Raw genomic sequence first — 26,689 nt, 5'->3', positions numbered from 1 at the left:
CGCGGAAAACTAGTAGGTTAGTATATAAAAAGTAACCAGCAGCTTTCCAGGTCTTTTTATAACTAACTTAATAAATATATACCTTTAATCCATGCAAAAATCACAAGAATCCTGATAGCAAGACAAACCAACAAATAATACATTTTCGCATTAGTAATAAGATATTATTTTAAATAATATTTTATCAAAACATGCTAATGAAAGCAAAATATTCCACACACTGGAACCTTTTGCTTTTATTACAGCCAAAGGTCAGAAACCTTAACACAATCGGGTTGCAATTACGAGCATCAAAACAATCGATTTCACACGAACAATCGATTCGAACAGGCCTGAATCGATGTTAATGCTAAATTTAATTGATATTACACACCATTATTTCGACACTCCCATACATGGATGAATGCTCAAGTCCCGTTTGGACGAAACTTTGAAAACAAAGACAGGAAACTTACTTCGTGAAAGGTTTTATAGGAGCTGAAGCAAGTTTAGCTTATAAAGCTATTTGACTTGGTTTTAACTTTTATTTTAGCTACTTTATAATCATCTCCATCACGTTAACTTGCACTAGCTGTGATAGTGGTAACTTCTTTATCCGTCTGTATTACAGTAATACTATATCAAAAGACTTGTTAAGTTATGATAATTTTATTGAACCTATCGGATTCCACGCAGCATCGTATTGGAACGACAAAATGCTTGACTACGAGTGGTAGGTAGTCACTTCGTACCAGACAAGATTCGAGGTATTATGAGATTAATTTCTAAATTATGCCAGTCAGAAATCGAACCCAAAACTTCCTGCTTAAAAGATCGCATCCCTTCACCAAAAAGGTTCTCAGCCAGTTAATAAGTAATTGCAGGTAGGTAAAAATTCAATTTAATTTTAATTTGACTGCCTACCAGAAGTACACATTACGACACTTTAGACTATATTTTTTCAGCTTTGTAAACATTTACAATACGTTTGAATATTTTAAAACGCATTTCAAGGAGCAAGTTGTACAAACATTATAACATGTACAATACAGGTACTTACCACAGAAATCTAAATAAGTTAATAGAATTAGTATCTGTAATAGGAGAGCATGTCGCCGTTTATTATCAAAAACTTACACAGCATTTAAAACCAAATTCCAACAAATAGGTAAGGTAAATTAATCTCTAACTGTTTCTATAACCCTGTCCACATTCATCATGATCAACCATTGCCGGCTCACCGCTGAGTACGAGTCTCCTCTCAGAAAGAGAAGGGTTTGCCCATAGTCTACCACGCTGGCCAAGTACGGATTGGCAGAAATCACACACCTTTGAGAACATCATGGAGAACTATCAGGCATGCAGATGTTTTCCTTCACCATTAAAGCCAGTGAAAATATTTAATTGCTTAAAACGCACGCATAACTCCGAAAAATTAGAGGTCCGGGTCGAACCCCCGACTTCCCAAATAAGACGTTTTCACCACTTGTATATCACGGCTTTTTCCACACGGGCCTCATTACCAAATGTTAACTGGAAGAGAATACCTCTAGCTATTAAGTTCACCTACGTACAAAATAGTTTTTATGTGTAATGAAAAATTTTAAGCAAAAATTCAAACGCTATACTTACGTCTGGTTTAAGAATAACACTGTTCTACTAGGCATCTGCATGGCGACAAGCTTTACTCCTTTACCATTTCTAAACCTATTCTTAATTCTGTGGTAGACACAATCCTCGTCCAATGCAATGCAAGTAAGAGCGTCGCGTCGACGCCTGAACGAAATGCAAGGAAAACATAGTTTCCTAGACAATAAATATAAATTAAGTGTGAAACTTATGTTTGCACAGCTTTCAAGCATAACTCGGGCCTTTCCTCCAGTAAGCAAAGATCACAGAGCAGATTATACTATTCAGTTTTAGAGAAAGGTTTTATTACTGGTAGAGTTATTTATATCTGATACTTTATATTTTCCCCTTTGCCTTTATACTGGAATTCGACTAGAATGAAAATGAGTTGAACATTTATTATTCTAAACACAATTTCCACTTTTCCTGCTATAACTTTTTCTTTTAGACTTAGTAGCTACTTTAGACAACACGTATTTAAAGTTCTAACCGCGGTATCTACAAACTATAGATTTTTTTATGTTCGCTAAAACGTAGACCCCACTAAGAAAGGGTCTTCAGAAATACCACTTGAACGAAGCTGACGATAGCATTCAATACAAGTGTAAATTAAAAATTTATAACACCCCCGACGATCCAAAGTATTTGAGTTTTCCAAAACATCATTTTCAAATAAATAATTATGTATTTAGGCAACGTCCATCTTGACAGCTTGACATTTGTCTATTGACATAATATTATGAACCTAACGGTTATCTAACCTTCTTTTCTACAAGAAAACTAGAAAAGAGCTGATAACTCTTAAACGGCTGAACCAATTTTTTTAGATTATAGCTAAGAACACTCTCGATCAAGCCACCTTTCAAACAAAAAAAACTAAATTAAAATCGGTTCATTCGTTTAGGCGCTACGATGCCACAGACAGATACACAGATACACAGATACACAGATACACACGTCAAACTTATAACACCCCTCTTTTTGGGTCGGGGGTTAAAAATATATCATACCTACTTTTTATATAAGTAGGTACCTAAGTGCACATCGTTTCTTTAATCTTCATTTGCAATTTTTGCACAAAAAAAAGATTTATAATGCGAAAGCTTTTTGTTTACCACATTTATTACACTTATGTCAAAATATACTTAAAAGTGAAATTTTTAAAACTTTTTTGATTGAAACATAAATTCGTCAAAATGTCTCCCGACTCCACGACACTCGACAGTCTTGTATTTTCGAAATCCACAAAGTCATAAATTTTTCATTCATGTTTATTAACGATATCTTTTTAGGGTTCCGTATTAAAGAGTGAAAACGGAGCCCTATTTATGTTACTCTGCTGTCTGTTTGTCTGTCTGTCTGTCTGTCTCTCTGTCCGCGTGTTTACAGGTCTCTAGCTCTTAAACTGAATGAGTTACAAAGTTATGGGTATTTGGTGTAAAACGTTGACCCAAAACCAAATACGGAATTAAGTACAAATTCAACTGAATTCATGCAGAGCAATGCAAATATACATTAGGACAGGTGGAGCACGCTTACCTAGAAGATGCATTAATAAAACGATGTTACAATGTTGACGATTTCATGGTATTTTTTAAAATGAAACGGGACATTCGGGAATTCTAGCGCAATGCTTTTAAATTACGAAAACATTTGGTAATGTATATTTTAATGGAAATCCCGGCCCGGTTTGGCAACGGCAGCCAACACGATGTCTTACGTGTAGCTAGGCTGTGGCAATCCCACCGGATTCCTTTTAGTTCCTTTCCGCACAAATCTTATATAAGTCATATAGCATTTGCGATATTATGTACGAGGATACGAGATATGATATCATAAGATATTTTCCCAAAGGAAACAAGAATCTAAAAGGATTTTAGTTTGGCATCAAAATCAAAATATTACAGGTTAAACTTTACTTTACTATGTAATATGTTATTTTGTAAATAGCAAATTACATACTCACTATGCATTTTAATGAAATTGCGTTTACAATAAATTATCTGCCATATTATCAGTTCATCTAAATGTATTCAAGTTTGTATTCAGTGATCAAAATCATGAACTTTGGACTTATTTTGAGTACAGTTTCCGGTCATTGTGATTGGAAATGGGTTCAGATTTGTATACAGTCAAGAACGTCCGAATTAAATAAAAAAAGTACTTTGATCAGAAGTGTATTATTACGCGGTTTTGTTCGCTAGCTCCTTCAATAGAATCATCATTATAAAAAATATGTAAGAAGTAAGTCTAAATTCACTTCATTTACGAGTAGGTATATCTACTGAAGATATTTCGATGACAGAGTGAAATCCCTAGATTTGGAAAACTTTTATAGAAGTTCTTATTATTTAACTAGTATTTAATAGGTACAGCAAAGACAAGTTTTTTTTTTTACAGCAAGCGAATGTATTGTCTCCGTTAAAGCAATTGTTTGTTAATACTCAGTAAGAAACGTCCTCAAGCCTTTTATCTGAGTGTAGTCGAGCGTACGCCGACAAAAATAAAGGACACTGTACAGAGATCAGCTCTTTCACAAATAGCAATGGCTAGACATATAACACACTAGCTGATGCCAGCGACTTCGTTCGCGTGGGTATAGGTTTTTTTAAAATTCCGTGGGAACTCTAACTTTTCAGTATAAAAAGTAGCCTATGTGTCTCCATTCTCAGCGTAATCCGCCCAGGAATTTTTGCGTTGAAGAGTAACAAACATACACACATACACACAAACTTTCGCCTTCATAATATTAGTGTGATAGTGTGATAATTGTACTTAGTGCATTATATTTACAAAGCTTCATTTAGCTACTTGAAAACTAACACAATGTGAAAGTTATTTTTCTAGTTAGGTGTGAACCTAAGCTTACTTTTTTTTTTTAATTTCTTTTAGCGCTTGAATGCAATCAAACCTTCTGGCATGTGATGATACAGATGCAAGATGTAGATGAATCGCCAGCTCCTCAATTATTTTTTATTCTAAGATAGGTAGGTATTTTCCAAGTGCATTAGTAGTTACCTATTCTAAAGTTCATTATCCTTTAGTAGGAATCTTCGAAGAGCAAATCTCCGTTAGTCGGTGGAGGATCACGCTTTATAACGGTCCGCGCAAATCCCTTACAACAGGGAGTAGAGACCGGCGCTACGCGGTTTATCTCTCTGCTGCAGGACGCTATGATTCCTATTTGCCGACCCTTTGCTAAATAGCAGCTAATCCCAAAATGTTGTTTTCAGGGATCCGTACCCGAAGAGACGTAATAGCCTAGTCAGCCTAGTGGTTAAGTATTCTGTCGGGAGTTCAATCCAAGGCACGCACCTCTAACTTTCGGAGTTATGAGGAAAGTGAAAGAAAACGTTGTGAGGAAACCTGCATGCCGAGTTCTCCATAATGCTCTTAAAGGTGTGTGACATCTGCCAAGCCTAGGCCAGCGTGGCAGACTATGGCCTAAGCCCTAAACCCTACTCATTCTGAAAGAAAACCAATTCACAGTAGTGGGCCGGCGATGGGTAGATCATGATGATGATGATATTTACATCAGGTGAGTCACCTGATGTTAAGTGATTACCGCCACCCATGAACATTTGCAGCACCAGAGGAACCGCAGATGCGTTGCCGGCCTTTTAGGAATTTGGTGGTCCGACCCTTGAATAACCGCATGTTATTATCCAATATTTGACCATATCTTCATTACTTAATTATTTACTACTTTAGATTGCATTAGGTAGACATAGATAACTCTGTAGCTGTACTCTACAGCATTGCAGAGCTGTTTCAAATCATGCTGTAATATTCATAGCGGTAAGTCGCCCTGCAGGAGTATGCACTTGTCATAGATAAACAGACCGACTATACCACTAAAACGTTGTTCATTCATTCATTTGGGTCATTTGAAGCCAAAGGTATTTAAACGTTGAATTGGTGAAATCACCATTTTAGGCCTGAAGGCACATGCATACTGCGTGATTTGCAAAGGCAACAGTCCTGCAACAGTTACAAAAACCTTGCTAAACATAATACATCACACTAATATTATAAAGGCGAAAGTTTGTATGTGTGTGTGTGTGTGTGTGTGTGTGTGTATGTTTGTTACTCCTTCACACAAAAACCACTGGACGGATTTGGCTGAAATTCAGAATGGAGATAGATAATATCCTGGATTAGCACATAGGCTACTTTTTATCCCGGAAAATCAAAGAGTTCCCACGGGATTTCAAAAACCTAAATTCACGCGGGCGAAGTCGCGGGCATCGGCTAGTACATGATAAAGGTGATACGCCAAACTAACTATCCATAATATAAATTCATTTGTCACATTTAAAATTTGAGAAATATGCAGAATAAACTATGGACTAAAACAAACAACCGGAAACATTAGTTACTTCCCTTTTATGTTTCCCATTGCAATAAGTGTACGGCCAGAGATATCGAGAATTCATTTCACAAGTCCCCAAATCGCTGGAAACCAGCGATATACAACATACATGTCCGCGCTGGAAACAAAAACATGACGTTGGCAAACGTTCCGGCGAGTTGCGGAATAAAAGCAGGACATAGACATAGGAATATTATTGTTATTTGTACTCGTAAGGCTTGAACTATACGGAGCTACACCATATATATTCCGGCCGGTTGTATTCCGGGTTGGAACCCGGAATACAACCGGCCGGAATATATTCGGAATATACCGGATTTTATCAGTTCTGCGTGACATGCTAACTGGTAAGAAGCCGCTGGATCTATATTATATCTACGGAAAGAAGTTAGTACAGGGCTCTCTTTGTTACGTAATTCCATACAGATGATAGAGGCAACAAACTCAGTGGGTGTTAACCATTTTCAAAAAATATTCGCAATTCAATTCGAAAACATAGTTTCATTTGTACTTAGCAACTAATCTACAATCAGCAAATAAATGATTTGATCTATGGATTTGATTTGGGATTGGTTGGACACTCAAAATGGTTAACGCCAGGTTTTTGGCTCTATCACTGTATGGGATTACGAAACAGAGAGAGTCCTATGCTAACTTCTTTCCGTGGATAGGGTATAGGCGGTGAGAGGAAGTCCCTTCAAGAGACCTATGTATTTCTAGCAGCGGACGTCCATCTAGTTGACGACGACGAATACAAACAAAGTTTATTTCAATTAGGCATACTTTACACGCAGTATTTTTAGGTAAAAAACTAAACTGTCGCTTACACTAGCCTCAATTCCATTCACGCCCACTCTCATCAAAACAGAAAGTCTAAACCGTAACCTCCGGTTCCGAAAAAACAACTCACCAGATAAGATAAAAAGCGGGCGTGTTCAAGAAACGGAAACGCGAGTAAGCGAAACTTACAAAACATTAGCTTCTTAAGAACCGGAGTGCAACCGGAAGGCTACGTCCGTAGTTATGCTACAGCGAGTGTGACGATCGTAATCAACAAAACTCCCTTTTGTTTAGTTGACACTCTCTCCCTATTGGCTAAAATGCACTGTTGCAGCAATAATAACTTCAAAGCCAATCACAACGATTTTTGAGATTAGTGATAATAATCATAACTTTCATGCTAAGAGCATAAGCATCTTCTAGCTTGCATCATCACTGGCCAGCATAGCCGGTTTGATTGCAGCCAAGCGAAGCTAGTGCGTAAATTAAAAAAAAAGCGCTCAAGTGCGAGACGGACTCACGCACGAAGGGTTCCGTAGGTACAAGATATAACACGTTTTTATAGCAGCAATAGAAATACAAGTCTGTGAAAAATTCAACTCTCCACCTATTATGGTTCATATGGTAAAGCTCCCGCTGATAGACAGACAGAAAGACCGACGGTCGGACAGGCGGCAGAGGCTACTAGGCTAGTACTAAGCTAGGGTTCCGTTGGTACCATTTCGGTACGGAACTCTAAAAATAAAATGGTCTTCGTGCAGTCCGAGCCTAACTGGCAGGAAGTCCGTAGAACTATGTCAATGTCACCGTATCGTGGACTTGAAGTTTTTGACACATTTTTTTGCGCGCCACTCAATGCCAGGGCAGGTATTGCTCATTCTATGTCACCTATGTGTAGGTGAATGAAAATACATTTAAGAGATATTTGTAAAACTAGGCAGGATTTTACATAACGTGTTCCAAACGGAATTCTGCAGCGCATATCATTTTATATTTGAACTCTGCTGGATGGTGTAATAGATAAGATAGACTTGCGCTTGCGACAATCATGCCTCATAGAAAGCTATCTCGAGGTCCATCTAGGTTGGAATTTCAGGGTCTTTGAAAAATTCACTCCCTCACTGATTTTCAAGTATTCCACCTGAGCAAAGCTAGGATGGGTCAGCTAGTCTATACCTGCTATCTATACTAATATTTTAAAGAAGTTAAGTTTGCAAGAAGTAAGTTTGTTTGAAGAAAGTAATTTTGGAACTACTTAATCGATTTTGAAAATTCTTTCACCAATAGAAAGCTACGTTCTGCCTGAGTAAACACAGGCTATATTTTATTTTTAAGCACCAGTGGGAAGCCGGGGCGGGTCACTAGTATTAAACAAGTGTAAATTAAAAATTTATAACACCCCTAACAAGTGAAGGTTACAGTAACTAGAAAAGAGCCGATAACTTTCAAACGGCTGAACCGATTTTCTTGGATTATAGCTAAGAACACTCTCGATCAAGCCACCTTTCAAACAAAAAAAAACTAAATTAAAATCGGTTCATGAGTTTAGAAGCTACGATGCCACAGACAGATACACAGATACACAGGTCAAACTTATAACACCTCTTTTTGGGTCGGGGGTTAATAAAAGAAATAAATCAATATCTGCCCTATGTCCGCAAAGCAATTTCCAGAGCGTGGAATGAAAGCAGTCGTCGTTATAACGGCAGCTGATCCAATACTGGCTGCTCTCACAATAACATCGTATTTTTCTAGGCCCTAACACGATAACCACTTATCTTGGAGTTCCCGTTAGGTTTGTAGCTTAGGAGCCTGACTATTTACCCGACTACGGCAAAATCAAAAGGAAGGGTTATAATTTATAATAATTTTAGTAGTCTACTAGCGTATTTAGTAGACTACACAAATATCAAACCTAATTTTTGTTTGTTTTGTTTTACCCCCTTAATTTTCCAAAATCTTTTCTTAGCGGATGTCTACGTCATAATAGCTATCTGTATGTCAAACAGTCAGATCCGTCCAGTAGTTTGAGCTGTGCTTTGATACTACTACTGGAAAAACTAATTACTGGAAAAGCGATATTCTTAGAAGTCTGCTTATTCGACCTTACAGGTACAGGTAGGTAAGAATTTTGAAAGGGAAATACTACGCTAACTATCCGTCAAAGCTGGTCTGGCTGCACGTAGGTGCGTGTGTCAGCGATGGCATGATATATTTAGCAGCACTCGGCCGGTATCGCCAGGAAGTTGCTGCGGCGCCGGTGCTCGACTCAATAATGAGATTAATTACTGGAAAAGCGATATACTCGACGATAATTATTAATACGAAATCGTTAATATACAGTGTTGAAAACCCTTTGTAAAGTAGGGCAAAGGTTTGTTATTATGGTAATTTATGGTAGTATTATGGTGATTTAAGGTATGGTAACTAGCTGATCCGCCAGGCTTCGTTCGGGTGAAATTTGATATAGGTACCTAGTACCTACCTACATATATTATAATATGTACAGCCTAGATGTAACTTCTGAATAAAGAATCTTTCTCATGGTGAAACATTAAACTCAGTTCAGTGGTTTCAGTTCGAAGTCTATTGATTACAAACAAACTTCTTTCACCACTGGAAAGCTGCATTATTCCTGAGTGACAGGCTTGTGACAGGCTATATTTTTAACCCCCGACCCAAAAAGAGGGGTGTTATAAGTTTGACGTGTGTATCTGTGTATCTGTGTGTCTGTGTATCTGTGTATCTGTCTGTGGCATCGTAGCGCCTAAACGAATGAACCGATTTTAATTTACTTTTTTTTGTTTGAAAGGTGGCTTGATCGAGAGTGTTCTTAGCTATAATCCAAAAAAATTGGTTCAGCCGTTTAAAAGTTATCAGCTATTTTCTAGTTTTCTTGTAGAAAAGAAGGTTAGATAACCCTTAGGTTCATAATATTCAAGTGTCAATTGACAAATGTCAAGCTGTCAAGATGGACGTTGCCTAGATATACATAATTATTTATTTGAAAATTATTTGTCGGGGGTGTTGAAAATTTTTAATTTACACTTGTATTTTCAAATAATAAGAGATCCCTAAGAAAATCGTTATAAGCTACCCGTGCAAGCCGGGGCGGGTCGCTAGTTAATGATAATTAACTTATAGACACTCTGTTGGGCCTTGCATAAAAAGCGCAAGTTTTCTAAGGATGATTTTAAATAATACTTCAAGCTTGTAGCGCGATGAAATAGACTAGAATGAAGCTAGAATGTTTTCAAAATGATTGTATGAAAATGAAAAGTATTTCATAATAATTTTCATAAAAACTTTGAACTCGCTTACCTACCTGGTTATTTAATAGTTATTTCAAAATAGTTATGCTTTATTTTAGTAGGCTTTTGCAGGCTCTTTTATATATACTAGTAAAAGTAAATAAGCTCTATATACCCACTACTCCAGTGCGGACGTAATCATCATGTTTTTTCTTTTCAATAAAAGCGCTCTAGTTTAGTACTAATATAAAATATTAAGTAATTAATTCAAAATACTCACAAAAATACTTTCGACTAAAAAATATATGCTTTGAAACGATGGAAAATAGAATATACTGTACAAAAAGCTTATCCGTCACGGTTTTTCGGTCAAGATTTATTTCAGAACAGAATGTGCTTAGAAGCCATTGCCAAATTATCCAAAAACTTCTATATCGCCCGGGAAGCATATTAAATTTATTTACATACACGAGTAGTAGACAAACAGATAGATATATTATCTGGTTAAGCGGATTATAGCAGTTTAAGCTTGATGTTCACCGTATTTGTATCATAGACTTCCGCAAAGTAACGTCTACTTCTGCCGAAGATTTGAAACATTGTCATTATGCTTTCTATTTCCAAACTTATCTGTATACCTATATAAAAGGAAAAGCTGACTAATTGGCTGATCTATCAACGCACAGCCCAAACTACTGAACTGATCGGGCTGAAATTTGGCATGCAGATTAAGAAAAAGACGCTAAGAAAGGATTTTTGAAAATTCAGTTCCTAAAGGGGTAAAATAAGGGTCAAAAAGTCAAGGGCTAACAGCTTGTATCTAAAAAAAAGGCACACTAAATCGTCATTTTAATTCATCCTCACGTTTAGAGTCACGGTTATTCGTTTTAGCCCTATTTCAAAATAAGCTTAGAAACTATTGCCAAATGCGAATCCATATCACCAACGAAGCATACATAATGAACCCTACATACTTACATAATGAAGCCAAATTTTTAAGTCCATTCTGTATTTTATTCTTTGTTATAGTATTAAGCAATACAGATGTTTAAATAAATAAAATAAATAATACATAGTAGACGCGTATTGTACGAGTACCGTGATCACATAATAACCAGCGTATATTTTTAGCCGCGTTCAGCAGAAATAGGTCTAGTTGTCGTACGCGTTGCCCTCATTTCACCCCTACGTGGGGCTTCTGTACTCAGCCACAGTTCAGTTTGTGACTCAAGTAATTATAAACCATACTTTAATTGCTCTATTTAAAACTAGCTGCTCGATTGCGGTAGAATGACAGCTAAAATGTCACGATCGCAATCGCCTCTGATTGGTTAACGCTCGCTCACCATTGGCTACAATGCATTGTTGCAACGAGAATGTCATAAATTCTGCCAATCACAACAATTGCGATTGTAATAATGATTGATGCAGGTTTCCCGCAATCGACCAGTAGTTATCGAATATAGGCTTAGATGCAAAATTGGCATTATGCTTCCTATTTTCAGTTCGTATATATTATTATATCATAAACATACTTATATAATAATAAAATTATTTCATTGTAGGACTCTGAAATTGTTAAGCATTTAGTTATTTTTTGAATGGATCCATACTTAATATTATAAATGCGAGGTTTTCTTGACAGACACGACGGACAGACAGACAGACAGATAACAAAGTGACCCCTAAAAATTTAGTTAAGATACGTATAGCTACATGTTGTACAATAAATTAATAAATAATCAAGACCAGACGAAATTCCTACATACAAGTGATATAAGCCAATTGCGGTCACTGTAACACAGTGACAAAATATTGTGGGCGACTACAAGGTTGAATACAGACTACGCCCACAGTTTTCTTTGAACCAAGGACAAAGTCAATGTGTAAACGTGTTAGTGAGTGAGGGGATATTTAAAACCATCGCAGGTAATTAAGAGGTCATGACTCATGACAGTTACTAGGTGTATGAAGAGTCGGGATAATTGTGGAAGCCTGGTAAGGTATGAGCAGCTGTGGAGTGAAGTAGTATGAGTATTGAATATCATGTAACAATTGATTATTAAGACATTCTTTCTGTATTGATTGCTTGAGTCACCGGTATTTAACGATTGAAGTTCATTTAGAAACTAGATTTTGCCCGCGACCGTTTGATAAAAAATTATAGCATATAGATAATATTTATAGCCTATAGCAGTCAGGGATAATGCAGCTAATTATTATTAGTGAAATAATTTTTTAAATCGTATGAGTAGTTTCGGGGATTACCTCATACATTCAAACTTACAACTTTTCCTCTTTATGATATTTTAAGTAATGTACCTAGAAGTGATCGCAAAATCTCTATATCCCTACAATTTCGCCCCGATCAATGCAATAGTAGCATTAAAGAATTATTTTAATACTAGCTGATGTCCGCAGCTTCGCCCGCGTGGATTGGTCAGATCCCCTGCAGCATCAGGATTGAGGAGTTGGACTCCAAATTTTTTATGAAACAATGTCGCAAAGTTCCTCTATCGATTAAAAAAGAAATGACGCAAATCGGTTCAGAAATCTCGGAGATTTCGGTGTACATAGGTAGAAAAACACAACTCCCTTTTTAAAAGTCGGTTAAAAAAGTAGCCTATTTTACGCCCTGGTCAATCCTCTACTTGCCTGTGAAAGTCCCGTCAAAATCGGTTCAGCCGTTCCAAAGATTAGCCTTTTCAAACAGACAGACAGACAGACAGACAGACAGACAGACAGACAGACAGACAGACAGACAGACAGACAGACAGACAAAAATTTTAAAAACGTGTGATTCAGTTATGGTATCGTTCAAATAACCATATGAGCTTAATATGAGGTAGTTATTTCGAAATTACAGACAGACACTCCAATTTTATTTATTAGTATAGATATACTTAAGTAAGTAATGGAATGCATTACTTACTAATTACGATTAAATCAAATGAATGCTCGATGACGGTGCGGTATACAAGAATTGTCGAATGTAAGATGAAGCATATTTATTTCACGTAGGCCAAGCCAACACAAAATCTATTATTGGTATAATCATTCCAAAAAAAAAAATAGAAAAAAACAATGTATTAATTATACCTAACTAGTCACGATCATCAACAGGAATTATCAAAATATGACACTGGAAAGTGAAAACAATGCATAGGTAATATAAATACGTAATAGATATAATTTTATAATTGTGAAAGTGTACCTATCTATCTGTCCGTCACAACGATTTTGACGAAATCAGGCACAGGTACAGCTTGTATCCCGGAAACGGGCCGTTGCTAGGTACTTTTTATCTCGGAAAATCATGGAGTTCTCAGAGGATTCTTAAAATCCTAAATACAAAGTCACTAACATCTAGTTCATGATAAAGAAAAATACTAAATATGTAGGTAGCTATTGCGTTTGTGTGCAATAGATATTCAAATTGCAGCAACAGCTTTTCACTGTCAACTCAATCGGACCGTACATAAAGCAACCTTACGTTGTACGCATAAGATACACATTCGTTTAATCAAACGTAACAATTCTACAATCACTCGCGATAGATCATGACGACAAAGGTGGTCTGTGGGCTTAGTACGAATCTGCACATCTGACATCGTAGATCGATTTTGAGTATCGATATACGAGTAAAATAGACCAAATTAACAAAAATTAAAAAAAAAAATAGTAACAGTTTAGTTTTATGTACATCTATCGGCACTTCGATCACTATGAACATTAGCGTATCGGTCATCACACGACTTTGAAATATTTACCCGTCCCAAAACCGCCCAACGCACCTTCAGAAGTTTTCACTTCAAAATACGCTATGGGTCAATTTTACTCAGACGCGTCGTTAGTGTTGCGAGTGTTCGATACTCGAAATCTATGAACGTTGTCGACGTGTGCAAAGTGCAAACCCGTTCTAATGCTAACGTGGTCGTAGACGATCACACGTCACTCGGCGCGGCTATGACGCGTCTCGCGTCACGCACAGCTGATCGCACAATCGGCTCGCGCGCTGTAAACAAATCATAGTAACTCCTACGCTCCTACGCTACTAGTAGCGCCTGCGACGACGTAGACACATAAATATTTAACATCTAATTGAAAAATTCTCTACTGTTCTCCGAATCATTTTCGCTGAGCGGATTTTAAGAGTACTCTACTTGTAAGTACTGAGCCTCTTGCTAGCTCTTTTTGCCACCCAAATAGAGGAGTTATACGTTTGACGTGTGTATCTGTGTATCTGTCTGTGGCATCGTAGCTCCTAAACTAATGAACCGATTTTAATTTAGTTTTTTTTTTTGTTTGAAAGGTGGCTTGATCGAGAGTGTTCTTAGCTATCATCTAAGAAAATCGGTTCAGCTGTTTGAAAGTTTTTAGCTCTTTTCTAGTTACTGTAACTTTCACTTGTCAGGGGTGTTATAAATTTTTAATTTACACTAGTCATTAAATCAAATTTCTGAATCGGTGGTAGAGTGAAGAGTCCTGACATGATATCAAAAGTGGCACAGGTTGCAGCTTAACAAACACGTAGATATACTGATCAAATGCAACGTGATCTCCGACCAATGCGAAATCTGCATTGACTCCCAAGCAACTCCCCTGAATTCGTCACCACCCTGGGAGATGCTGCTAGGATTCTGGAATGAGCTCTGCTGGCTGGAATGATACAGGGAACTACACCAGTGCTCTCACGTTAAACGGACCGACCTACACGGGAAAAGAGCCCAAGGTATAAGGAGTATCTTGTAAGGTTGTCGATATAAGTAGGATATATCTTTAGCGATATTCATATAAATATGGTACATAACTTTTGTGATTCTGTCACATCGATATTTCGATTATTAAGAGGGCTCTCTCCGTCACTCGCTTCATACAATCGAAGTTCCAATTTCATTTGAATATTAAGCAACCAAAGTCCATGATGCAGACATATTCTAGAAACTAATATCTATGTCTGTGGTTTTCCAGATTTCTGTTAAAATATTCGGTTTCAAAGTTACGCGGTCTTAAAAATTTTCATACAAATCTTTGAACCCCTGTAATTTTAAAACTAAGTACATATTTTTAGAAAAATCTAAAACACCACAGACATTCATGGACAGAATTTCATGGACTTTGGTTGCTTAATATTCAAATGAAATTGGAACTACGATTCTATGAAACGAGTGACGGAGAGAGCCCTGTTAAGTTTTCGTTATAAAACCGGTATTGGATACAAACCGAAGTCGCAACTAATACTGAGTTTTTTCATAAGCTTAACGATCATTTTTCAAAAACTGTGAGTTTGTCCAAACAACATTCAGCGTCGATTTAATTGAGTCTGTGCAAAAAAAGACGATAAGTCATTAACATCGGGGTCAGTCTGGTGCTATCAAGGGTTATCAATATAAGGTTTTATTGTAAGAACGTGCCGAATATTGTCGTCGGTTCCGATGTTTTTCTCTAAACTAAATTTAGAGCATCTGCGTCTTTTTCTTTTTACAAACAATAGGCTCCCGACTAACACTTAAAGTCAAAAGGTTTGACAGTTCTAAATCAGGTTACTCTGTCCTTTTCTTATTACATTGATAAGAAAAAGATGCGAATACTCTTAAATTTAGTTGCGCTCAGAATCAGCACCATTATGTATGCCTAATTGGGTCGCCCAATAGCAAATCATCTTATTACGTGTTTTATCGTATTTGTTGTTTGAAACATAAAGGGAAAGTGCATACATTTAAAAATTGGGTAACTTTAGTAGTCTGATTAAGTATTTTGACACAACGGAGCTAATTGATTGGCGGCGGACTTGGAAACATTAATTAATAAATTGTTAAGCCGTTAAGGTAAATTGCTGCAATGCAGAGCTGAATAAGTTTCGTTTGCTAAAGTGACTTCAAGCAATTTATGAAAAAATATTCACTAAATAACTTTATTATGTTATAATTTCATTTCTTTTAATTATAATACTTATCTCTAAAAATAATAATTTATAAATAAATATTATGTATAAACGGTGTAGGTACATGGCCTTTATCAAAGAGTCTTCACCCAACCAGTAATTGATAGCCTAATTTAAATGGTGGGTTGAAAAAGATGTCAAAAATGGCCAGCAAATCAATAAAATTGTAGACACCTTTCTTTCAAGTTCAGTTTGAAAAACATATCCACCAATACAAATCTTTTTCGGAAAATTGTAGAAGATAATCTTTTCCTCACAAAAACCAAGTTATTAAACTTTTTTCAACCCTATCACCGAGTGTGTTAGAAAGAGACTCCCGATGAGATACAATGGCATTATTAACGAGTGCGAATGTAGGTCGAACAGCTGTTTTGCTGTCACAGCTATATCACTGCTTATGTGACCAGTAAGTAGGTCTGCTTGACGGCGCGCGTGATAATGGAAACTTGCTTGATAATGAAAACGTGGCTAAAAGCCTTTACAATAAAATAATTATCTTGACTTTTCTTTGTACGTAATGTATGTCTAATTAAAGTATGCCTAATGCATACATTTTGAGAAAGTACTCGCCATATTTGCTCTGTAGGTGTCAACTGTCTTGTCAAAAGTACTGTTAACCCTCAGACTAAAGAATGAAATCATACTTTGACATGACATTAATTGATACATGGACCAAATAAGGCGAGACTTTCCTCAAAATGTATGCACTATGCCTACGATTATCCGACACATTGACACTGTAAATACCAGAGACTCGAGGGATTGCCGGTCGTTCCAATGTACTCAGGAGTAACATTATGCGGTGTATAGTCCCGTTTATGCCGATTAATTACTGTGTTGGTACATGCGAGCGGCCGAATGGGAGGTGTTTGCACGTTATGCATTATTATTGACTCATTGCTTGTTTATAATGATGATGATGATGATAACGAATTGTTTCATCCATACTTAATATTATAAATGCGAAAGCGTGTCTGTCTATCTGTCTGTTAGCTTCTCGCGGGCCCAACAGTTTAACCTATTTTGATGTTTGGTACAAAGTTAGCTTACATCCCGGTTACGGACATAGGCTACTTATTACCCGGAAAATCAAAGAGTTCCCACGGGATTCTTAGTCTATGCGGTTAACCGATTTATATGGGTTCAGAGGTAGCTTACGTCCCGGAAATTGACATAGGTAACTTTTTATCCCGGAAAATCAAACAGTTCCCACGGGATTTTAAAAACCTAAATCCACGCGGACGAAGTCGCGGGCATCAGCTAGGGACAATTTGAATAAAAAAATTGAAATAACATATACTTATACTCGCACTTAACCGGTTTTTTCTATTTCGCAATTTTTTTACTTCCCAGTTCCCAGGTACGAGTACATAATATCTAAACGATAATACTTTTAGTGGCAATGGCTCCTTCACACACCTGCCGTTGTCACCTCACCCGCGACGCACCTGCTCGCTCCATTGTTCAGGGAAACCAATACACTCTTTTGTAGTCTAAACAAAAAAAAAATCGTAGGTACTAAAGCTTTTTATATAGAGAAACTGCATAGGAAAGTGCCATTCTTTTATGGTGTGCAGCTTTTAGTTGGGATGGTTTTAGATAGTTACATAAAACGATCCTTAGTTACTAAAACTACCCTTAGTTAGGTACTAAATCTTCTCAGTATCTATTAAAAAGTTAGGTCACTTATTAAATATAGTATGTCAGAAATCAGAAGTCATCTGTAAGCACATACACAGTTTTTAACCCCCGACCCAAAAAGAGGGGTGTTATAAACTTGACGTGTGTATCTGTGTATCTGTGTATCTGTCTGTGGCATCGTAGCGCCTAAACGAATGAACCGATTTTAATAATTTTTTTTTTGTTTGAAAGGTGTTCGAGAGTGTTCTTAGCTATAATCCAAAAAAATTGGTGCAGCCGTTTAAGAGTTATCAGCTCTTTTCTAGTTTTCTTGTATCAAAGAAGGTTACATAACCGTTAGGTTCATAATATTATGTCAATTGACAAATGTCAAGCTGTCACGTTGCCTAGATACATAATATTTATTTGAAAATGATGTTTTGGAAAACTCTGATACTTTGGATCGTAGGCGCGGAATGTTATGTCGGGGGTGTTATAAATTTTTAATTTACACTTGTATAAAATGGTTCCATAATAATTATGAACTGTGCGAAGACTCGAGTAGTCTGGTCTACTCGGAAGATTCATCGTAGGATGGTTTTCAATGTTTAAATAGTTGACAGTTTTACCAAAAGGTCTTATAGAAAATTTTAAGAAGAGAACTACCTACCTAACATTACAAGGAGTGATTTGAGCTAGTTTTAGCCTTCATAGATACTAGATTTGAGCGTGAGCATCTTTAAGCCTACAATTTGACGAAAAAGTCCTACACAAAATTTCAGGACGATGCAAGGCTTTACCATATTTTTATCCCGGGAAGCACGCATACAAAGTCGCGGGTAAACTATTTAAATTAATATAATCACGAAGATTCCTAATACCGTCACGGCACGAAACAGGAAATAGGGACGGGGAGCGGAGTACGCAGAGTATCAGCCATCTCGCAGCCCGGGAAGGCAGCAGCTTTATCTCGCTCGGCTTTTTAGGAAATTGCGTACACCGCAAACAAAGAAATTGCGAGCGAGATAAGACCGGCCGTGTCACGCTTATAAACGTGCCGCTTTGTTCGAAAACGACGTAACTAAGACTATCTTCTGCATAAATATAATAATAATGTTCGCAAAATGAGGCTAGTAAATATTTCAACTCACGCTGATCGTCAGCGCTGACAGATCAAGATGTGCGCATTATTATGTAGCGTTCCTGAATAACGCTGACCAGTCGGCGCTGATAAGCGACAGCGCTGAGCTGTGCTGCTAAGTTTACGTTTACAAAGCACGCGTGGGGAAGAAATCTGCCTCAGCTCGCCGGGAAAATGTCTTTAGGTACTCTGTGCTGACGCTGTACAGTGTAGGTATACAATTACTTTGGTGGTTTTCTAGAACAGCGTTTTAATTTATCTAGGAAACCTCGCCAATTTTGAATAGACATCGTTTCAGTGACTCCATATGGCGCAATAGTCGCTTTCTTATAGCTAAGCTTTTTAGGAAACCAGAGCTTTATGGTAGGTCTACATCTCAACATCTGATCGTTCACATGATCACGTCTCATCGTATCAAGCAGGCAAATCTTTCGTATTAGCACAAAACATAATCATACTCACCGAATACGATATGTGTACCCGATCTGCGGTGAGGATCTCGCCTGCCTGATCTATATCAGATCGGCATATCAATAATTTGTGCCTTAAACTGCCGATCATGATTGCTGCGTGACTGCGCGATGGGTATCAGATCGGTATAAAGATCGGGTATGGACTCACCCAGCTCTAATCAAACATTGAGCGCTCTCAAAGCAGTAAGTTACTCGCATTAGGTATTAACAGGAGACACGTAGCTAGCGGTCGCCTGGGATATCGAGGGAGGTATAAATAGATGAAAGGAAGGGGGAGTGTTAAGGGAGGGATGCTCGGCGACGTGATATTTTCGCAAACAAGCCACGGGACGAGTCGGGCGTAGAGAAATTTGCAACCTCGGCGCCAACCGCCTTCGCGCGTCGCCTGCGACGCGACGCTCCCTATTTAAATGAACGAAATCTATAAAAAATTTGGTGGCACGTTTCACGTAGCTATCAACTTAAAAGCCTTTGAACACATTGGCCCGTCGCGTTCAGCCAATGTATTTGGCGAATGTGTTCAGGGTTACTGAGTGTATATTTGCCGCATACGGCCAGTGCTAGTCGACTTGTCGACTTTGTGATATTTCACGTAATCCACACAGTTCACACATTGACCAGCACTTGACGAAATCTCTAAACTAAAGTGAACAGCAGGCCGATTCAGAACCCTTCGATAACATAATTGTCGATCGATTCGGCAAGTTGTCGTTCGATAAAATGTATTTTCAATTCAGAATAACCGAATCGACAGTGAAATTGTCGAAACCGAAACCGAATCGAACAGACGTAGATATCGTTCGATTACGACTATCAAACGCTATTCACAACAACCTAACCGAATAATATTTGTCGAACGTCCGATAATTTTTGATGTTTACTTATCGAAAGCTATAGGGCATTCGATATCTTTTTGTTCACCTAGTTTCGTACCATCGTACAAGAAACAACAGTTTTGAAACTTTGAAATTTAATATTATTTGTTGTTATAGCGGCAAGAAATACACATTTTGTGAAAATTTCAACTCTCTACCTATTACGCTTCACGAGATACAGCCCGCTGACAGACAGACGGATAGCGGAGTCTTAGTAATAGGGTCCCGTTGGTGTCCTTCGGGTACAAAACCCTAAAACCAGCGGACAAAAATCACAACACCGAGCTTAAAAAAGCTAGAACCCAGAGCCGTAAAACCAGTTAATAAAAAAAAACCAAACTTGCCATTGATTGACAGACGTAATTGATGTTTGACATTTGTGTGTATTTACGAGGATAGCTTTAATAAAACTTCACTAGTACATTTCGAGGTTTTTCTCTCGAAATCAATAATTTAATAAGCTATCATTTTAAGTAATGACTTAAATTACCTTCAAGATGAATAAAAGTTATTTTTTAATGTTAAACTTGAATTTAAAAACAAGTAAAATTTTGGTAACATAACATACTTTATAAATGCACATGTAATCGCAATGTTTCTTATCGAAAACGGTACCGTAATCGAAATCGAATCGAATCCTTTTGTCGAACGTTCTGAATTGCACGATAAAATTTGTTCGATTCGAGATCGATACCGAATCGAATCGATTCGTTATGTTATCGAAGTGTTCTGAATCGCCCTGCAGGTCTATTCCTATCCCTTTTATAATGTTCCTTGCAGTAAAGTGTAGCTCTAGATTGATGGTTGAGAATGCTAAATAGCTGAGTCAAAAGCCTATCCAGTGTCGGCACTTCAGACCTTAGCCAAATCAGAAATTACTATTAAACTTTCCAGTAATTAACCCCGAGACATAGATAGCAAGGTAACAGTGCTCACCACTGTTCCACAGGTTTCATCAAAAAACTGTCTCCATATAATTGTATAGGTTCGACATTTTCCATTACAAGACAATTAATCAGCCCAAAGTTCAAGGAAAGACCTCTGCGTAAAGCACATTGTACCACGTCTTATAGGCACTATAAAATCTTGAACTTTATTACTCCTTCAAAGTTCAAACCGGGCGAAGTACTTTTACGGAAAGAATTTTATTTATTAGAAAACTAAGACCTTTTGCTGGAGCAGTTGTAAGTGGAATTCAAGTTCAAAACGAGAAAATTACAACGGACCAATAAGACCCGCATGTTTTCTACTAACTGCACTCTAAAGTGTCGCACAGGAATTTCATTTCACTATAATATAATATGTACTAATAATATTGATAACCTACTGGTTTAGACTTCGGGGATTCCGAGGTTCAATGCCTCTAATTTTTCGAAAAGCAATTAAATATCAATTGCTTTAACGGTGAAGAAAAACATCGCGAGGAAACCTGCACACCTGAGAGTTCTCCATAATGTTCTCAAAGGTATGTGAAGTCTGACAATCCGTACTCGGGCAGCGTGATGGACTATGATCCTTCTCATTCTTACTAGAAATTCGTGTTCTGTACTAGACTGGGCGATGGGTTGGATGGTTGAGATGATGATGATAATGAGTTATCTACTTATGTACTTAATAGTCAATAAAATTTTTGTTAAGCTAAAGTTAATCGCTATGTTAAGCGCTAAGTTAGTGTACGCATTCTGATGCAAACATTATGCACTCAGCTTATTATGTCCACATCATTAAGCAGTACAAATGGCTCCCGATGTTCTCTAGGACGTACATATTTTATCAATTACCCTTGCTAGTGACGTCATTCCTTACTGGTGCTCTGGTATTCTAAGGAATTTATGCGAAACTGTTTCTTTGTCCTTTAATCACGCTGCAACGGAGCAATGGATCTACTTGATTTTTGTGCATGGATATGGTTAAGTGATATAGACCTACTGTTATCTCGGAAAATCAAAGAGTCCCACCGAATTATAAAAAAAACCTTATTCCGCATGACCGTTCTAGATTCTAGTCTTCCATGTACCTACCTACTCGTAGTTAAGTGATTAAGATCATAATTATAGGTAAACTTACTTACCTATTTTGACGACCTATGCTGGTACCTACGTTGTTGTTTTGTTTTGAGAAACAGCAAATACGATCTCCTTGAGCTCATAACTAAGAAGAAAATAGCCGGCAGAAGATCACCTGGCCGAAGAAGAACATCGTGGCTCAAGAATTTACGCTAATGGTACAAAAAGAGTACCTAACCACTCTCTATTATCCGATCTAGCAGCGTCCAAGGTATAGACTGCATAGAGCCCAAACGAGAAAAATAAGATTTTGTCGACGGTCAAAGCGTCAATTTTAAAATTCTAGTAGCTGATGCCTGAAGGTACCAGATGTCGTCCTTGTGCTTTTTATGTACGAGTAGGTACTGCACTAGGTATATCTATCGCAGTACAAGAACAGCCATTAGCGGTGCCTTGGGCGACATGGCACCGCTCGAGAATTGCATTTCATGGTAGTGCGACTCGAAAACAAAATCGATTCCGTGTCAGTTCCCCTCGACACTTTCAAAAAACTATAACTAAGTAAGGGGTGCGAAGTTTTGGCGTCCGTTATTGTGTGGGTAGATGCCATCGTTCTAATGCTTCGAGTAATTTATCGTCCCACCAAAAACAATTCATGATTTGGTTGCCAAATAATAAAAATACTAAAACATATTAAAAATACTTAAGTAACCTAGGTTTTGCATTTTCAGCAGTAGACGTCTATTTGTTGAGACGACGACGGTGACCTACTACGACGGAAAATGTATTCAATAGTAGGTATAGTTTAATAGACCTTATTGAGATTAGCAATGAGCCACGACAATATTTCCGCGAGTAGAATATCTCAATATAACAGTCGGTAAACACCGGAAGAGCTGACAACCGAGGGACTTGAAATAACAATGCAAGTTTAAACTAAACAGTTTTGAAAACTTTTGCAGTGGCTACAACAAGTTGTACTATAGAAAACAAAGTCTGATGAAGTTACTTAAATGTTGTTATAATAAAGAAATACGATACAATACGAGTAGCTTGCGGAGAAAATATAAAAGCTTGATTCAGATTTAAAACTTTAAAGACCCAATACTTAGCTCAACGGGCAAGCAGCGAACTTAACTCTGGGAATAACGAGGATTAATGTTTTCGCCAAGCGGAGTCACGGACACTCACTAGTAAAAAAAATAGAGACGTATATTATGTATGTCATACCTACTTAAGTGATAATAATTTATCTTCGTCATGCGATTTTCGAAAAATTAAAAGCAATCGATTCGCACGGCCAATGCACTAAGATTTTGATATACTTACTAGGTACTTTAACCATAACCTAACACTATCTGTGACCACCCGGCATAGTGCTCGTTCATCAATTTCGATACAAATACGCAGTTATTCGTGTGAACGGTGGCCTGGTGTCAAATATCGTTGCAAAATAAACCGTTTCAAAATACAGTCTGCGCGGGCGCCTGGGAAACTTTACCCAATGTTTTAAAATATCACCAGCATTGATATTACTCCCATTACTTATACTACCTACTCGAAATATCCTTAATTAAGTATGCAATTACAGTTTAGTTCGATTTACTTATTACTAGATGATGCCCGCGACTTCATTCGCGTGATTACAAAATTCATTTTTATATACCTGAGGCAAACTATGCGTTATTGAGTCTTATCTATTTATTTATTAATTATAGCAAGTAAATAAGTAATCAAAATAAAAAAAAAGTAACTAAATAATATATTGACTGTCTCCTCGTCTCAACGGTTTATTCTAGTTGAAACTAGTAATACTCGTAGTTCAAAATAACAAGGTGAAGGTGTCTTGTCTTGACTTTTGCCTCCATTGTTCAGATAACTAATAAAGAATCGGCCTTGGTTGAGAAAAATCTAGAACTTAATATAGGAACTGGCTTCATACACGTGTAATTCTATGTTCCTAATAAGAAAACTCATTTCAATATCAATTAAAAGAGAGAAAATATGCGGCACTAAATTCCATCGTAAGTGCAAAATAATGTAAAATAAAAATATACCTACTTACTAGGAGTTTGATGTATTTTTTGCCTAGAATTTATCACCAGTTTTACGAGTTCGCGTCGCACCCGCAGGAAACGTGTCAATTCTTATGAAAATAGTGATGTCGCGAGTCCATTTTTTTGAGAACCAATAATATGTCTCTAATCAGTGAGTCTCTAAGTAATATTTTTCATAGTATTTATTATAAACTTAATTTTAATTAGTTTAATTATTTTATTTTTAATTGATTAATATACCACTAGGTAGACGGGCGATCTCAAGGAGTAGCTGGGAGCTTCTGGACTACGGAAAGACCAAGACCGTGTTATGGAGATCCTTGTAAGAGACTTTCGACCAGCAGGTTGTCTTCTAGGTATAGGTAGAGACTACGACCAGGAATATCTACCGTTAGAGCTAATTAGGTAAGTAATTTAGGTGAGAAATATATGCCTTAATAAATATTAATTATTACGAACTCAATTTTTGTTCCAGTTAATTTTAACCTCGTTTCTATACCGTTCGCACAATTTTCATAATTTTCAATGGTTTAAATTCGACTGTTCTTACGTAAAGGAACGAGGAAACATGACGCCTCGCGCTAATTAATGCGAACTTCGAGGGCGACAACACAGAGCGCCTTACAAGCGCATGACAGCCGAGATTGTGCTAATTCGTTTGTACACAAATCCTTAACTACAGTTGTTGCCAAGTTGACGGATCCTAATGTAATCTCTGATATCAAGTAGTTATCAACTATGGTATTCTCCATGTGAAAGAAAAAGAGATTATTTTAAGCCTCTCATTTTAGACATTTGATGTTACCACAAATTCAGTTTTTGGTGTTTTCAAATTTCATGATTCTAGGTCAGGAAAGTATCTAGCCTATAGTTTTTAATTCCCTTGAATTTACAGAGACGACAGACAGGCAGATAACGAAATGATTCCTTATAGGTTAAATAAATAAATAAACTAAATTAAATAAAGAAACAAGAGCCGACTGATCAACCAATTGTCTGCTCTCGCGCGATATAAATCTTTCGACATAAAAATCGACTACCGTGCATTTTTCAAGATGTTTGCCAGTCACTGTATCACACTAATAATATAAAGGCGATAGTTCGTGTGTATGTGTGTATGTATATTTGTTACTCCTTCTCGCAAAAACTACTACACGGATTTGGCTGATATTTGGAATGTAGGTAGATAATATCTTGGATTAACACTTTGGTAGCCAAATCAAGGAATCCCAGAAGATTTCGTCTTCGAAGTCGCGGGCTTAGCTAGTAGTGTGTATATATATACTCGTAGGTATTTGATACAATAGTTCTAAAGTCTCAAGATGTCTGGCAGATGGGCAGGTGCGCCGCGTGCCAGCTGTCGCGGGTTCGCTCCTGAGCCATCGATAAAACTCAACGATTTTTGTTTTTACAGTACAGGTACCTACTATAGCTATTTTTCCATCGGAAATGAGCTAATATAAGATTTATGCGTCTACAAGTCTACATACTTAATATTGGCCCTTGGTTAAGTTTTTATTTATGTACAATCATACTTTAAGTTTGATATACAGTCAATCTTATAGTATTCGATAAAGATCAAGCAATTTTAAATCAATTAGTGTGGCTGATTGTAGTAGCTTTGAATGTAGGATTCTATGACAAGAAGACTTCAATAACTTCAGCCTTCCAAATCCTTTTAATTAGAGGCCAGTTACAAGTAAAAGTGATAAATTAGTTACTTATAGAACTTTTTTTTATTCCATCGTCTAAGTATACTACAATAGTAGTACAAGTTTACAGTTCATTATAGTTATTTCGAAACTTGTTATATTAAAGGAAAGCATAAAACATTTCTGTAAGCTCTAGTCTGACTGAAGTACGTGATGTAAGCTAGTCTGGGATGAAATTTCGGTTTGTCCATTTAATTTATTTTACAACTTTTTACAAGTTGCAACTGAAACTCATTAAAACTCGTCACGTAAAATCTTAAATATTTGCTTGGCAGAATTTTATTTAAAAGAAAATATAACGAACGTAGAGGGTTTTAGACATAATCACTTAAGTAAATCTCATTAAGATTTTCCTTGAATGTTTTTTTGCCCCAAATCTAAAATATACAGTTTATCTACATATACACATATTACTGAAATATAGGAAAATGAAACTATAGAAAAAAATTGAAAAAAGAAATTAAATTATCACCTTTTAATGGTACAATAGTTAATCATTAAATCATTAATAATATTAAATCGTTAAGTTAAATTATTATTAACAGTTAATATTAATAGATATCAAAAGGTAATAAATCACCTACCAAGTCGTAGGTAGTTACGCATAGTTACCCAACTACATACGTATTAATATTTAAACATAACATTACCAGTTATAGTTAATCAAACAGAGTGGAATGAGATGATTTACCTGTAACAATAACAAAAGAAAATAATTAACAAACAACAATTCAAATAAATAATGCGTAATTAACGTTAAACTGTAAAAAAGTCCAAAGCGATACGACAATTTCACAAACATGGGTCATCCCATCAATCGCCGACAAAAAGGGGCTAAGGACGAGAATGA

The 26,689-nt window shown here is 36.8% G+C and overlaps 1 protein-coding gene and 1 long non-coding RNA gene across 4 annotated transcripts in view; one reads left to right on the top strand and one right to left on the bottom strand.

Moving 5' to 3' along the window:
• The window catches only part of LOC123881092 (serine/threonine-protein kinase NLK), a 156,101-nt gene that overhangs the window by 68,722 nt on the left and 60,690 nt on the right, over positions 1-26,689 (bottom strand). The window lies entirely within an intron of this gene.
• On the top strand, positions 572-26,275 carry LOC123881096. Its single transcript, XR_006799412.1, has 5 exons — positions 572-582; positions 8,928-8,930; positions 11,284-11,460; positions 24,430-24,432; positions 26,264-26,275. It is a non-coding gene; the product is annotated as an uncharacterized LOC123881096 (long non-coding RNA).

Source organism: Maniola jurtina, chromosome 3, assembly GCF_905333055.1.
Source record: "Maniola jurtina chromosome 3, ilManJurt1.1, whole genome shotgun sequence".
NCBI lineage: Eukaryota > Metazoa > Arthropoda > Insecta > Lepidoptera > Nymphalidae > Maniola > Maniola jurtina.
The sequence above is the reverse complement of the archived record's forward strand: the minus strand, read 5'-3'. Positions and strand labels throughout refer to the sequence as shown.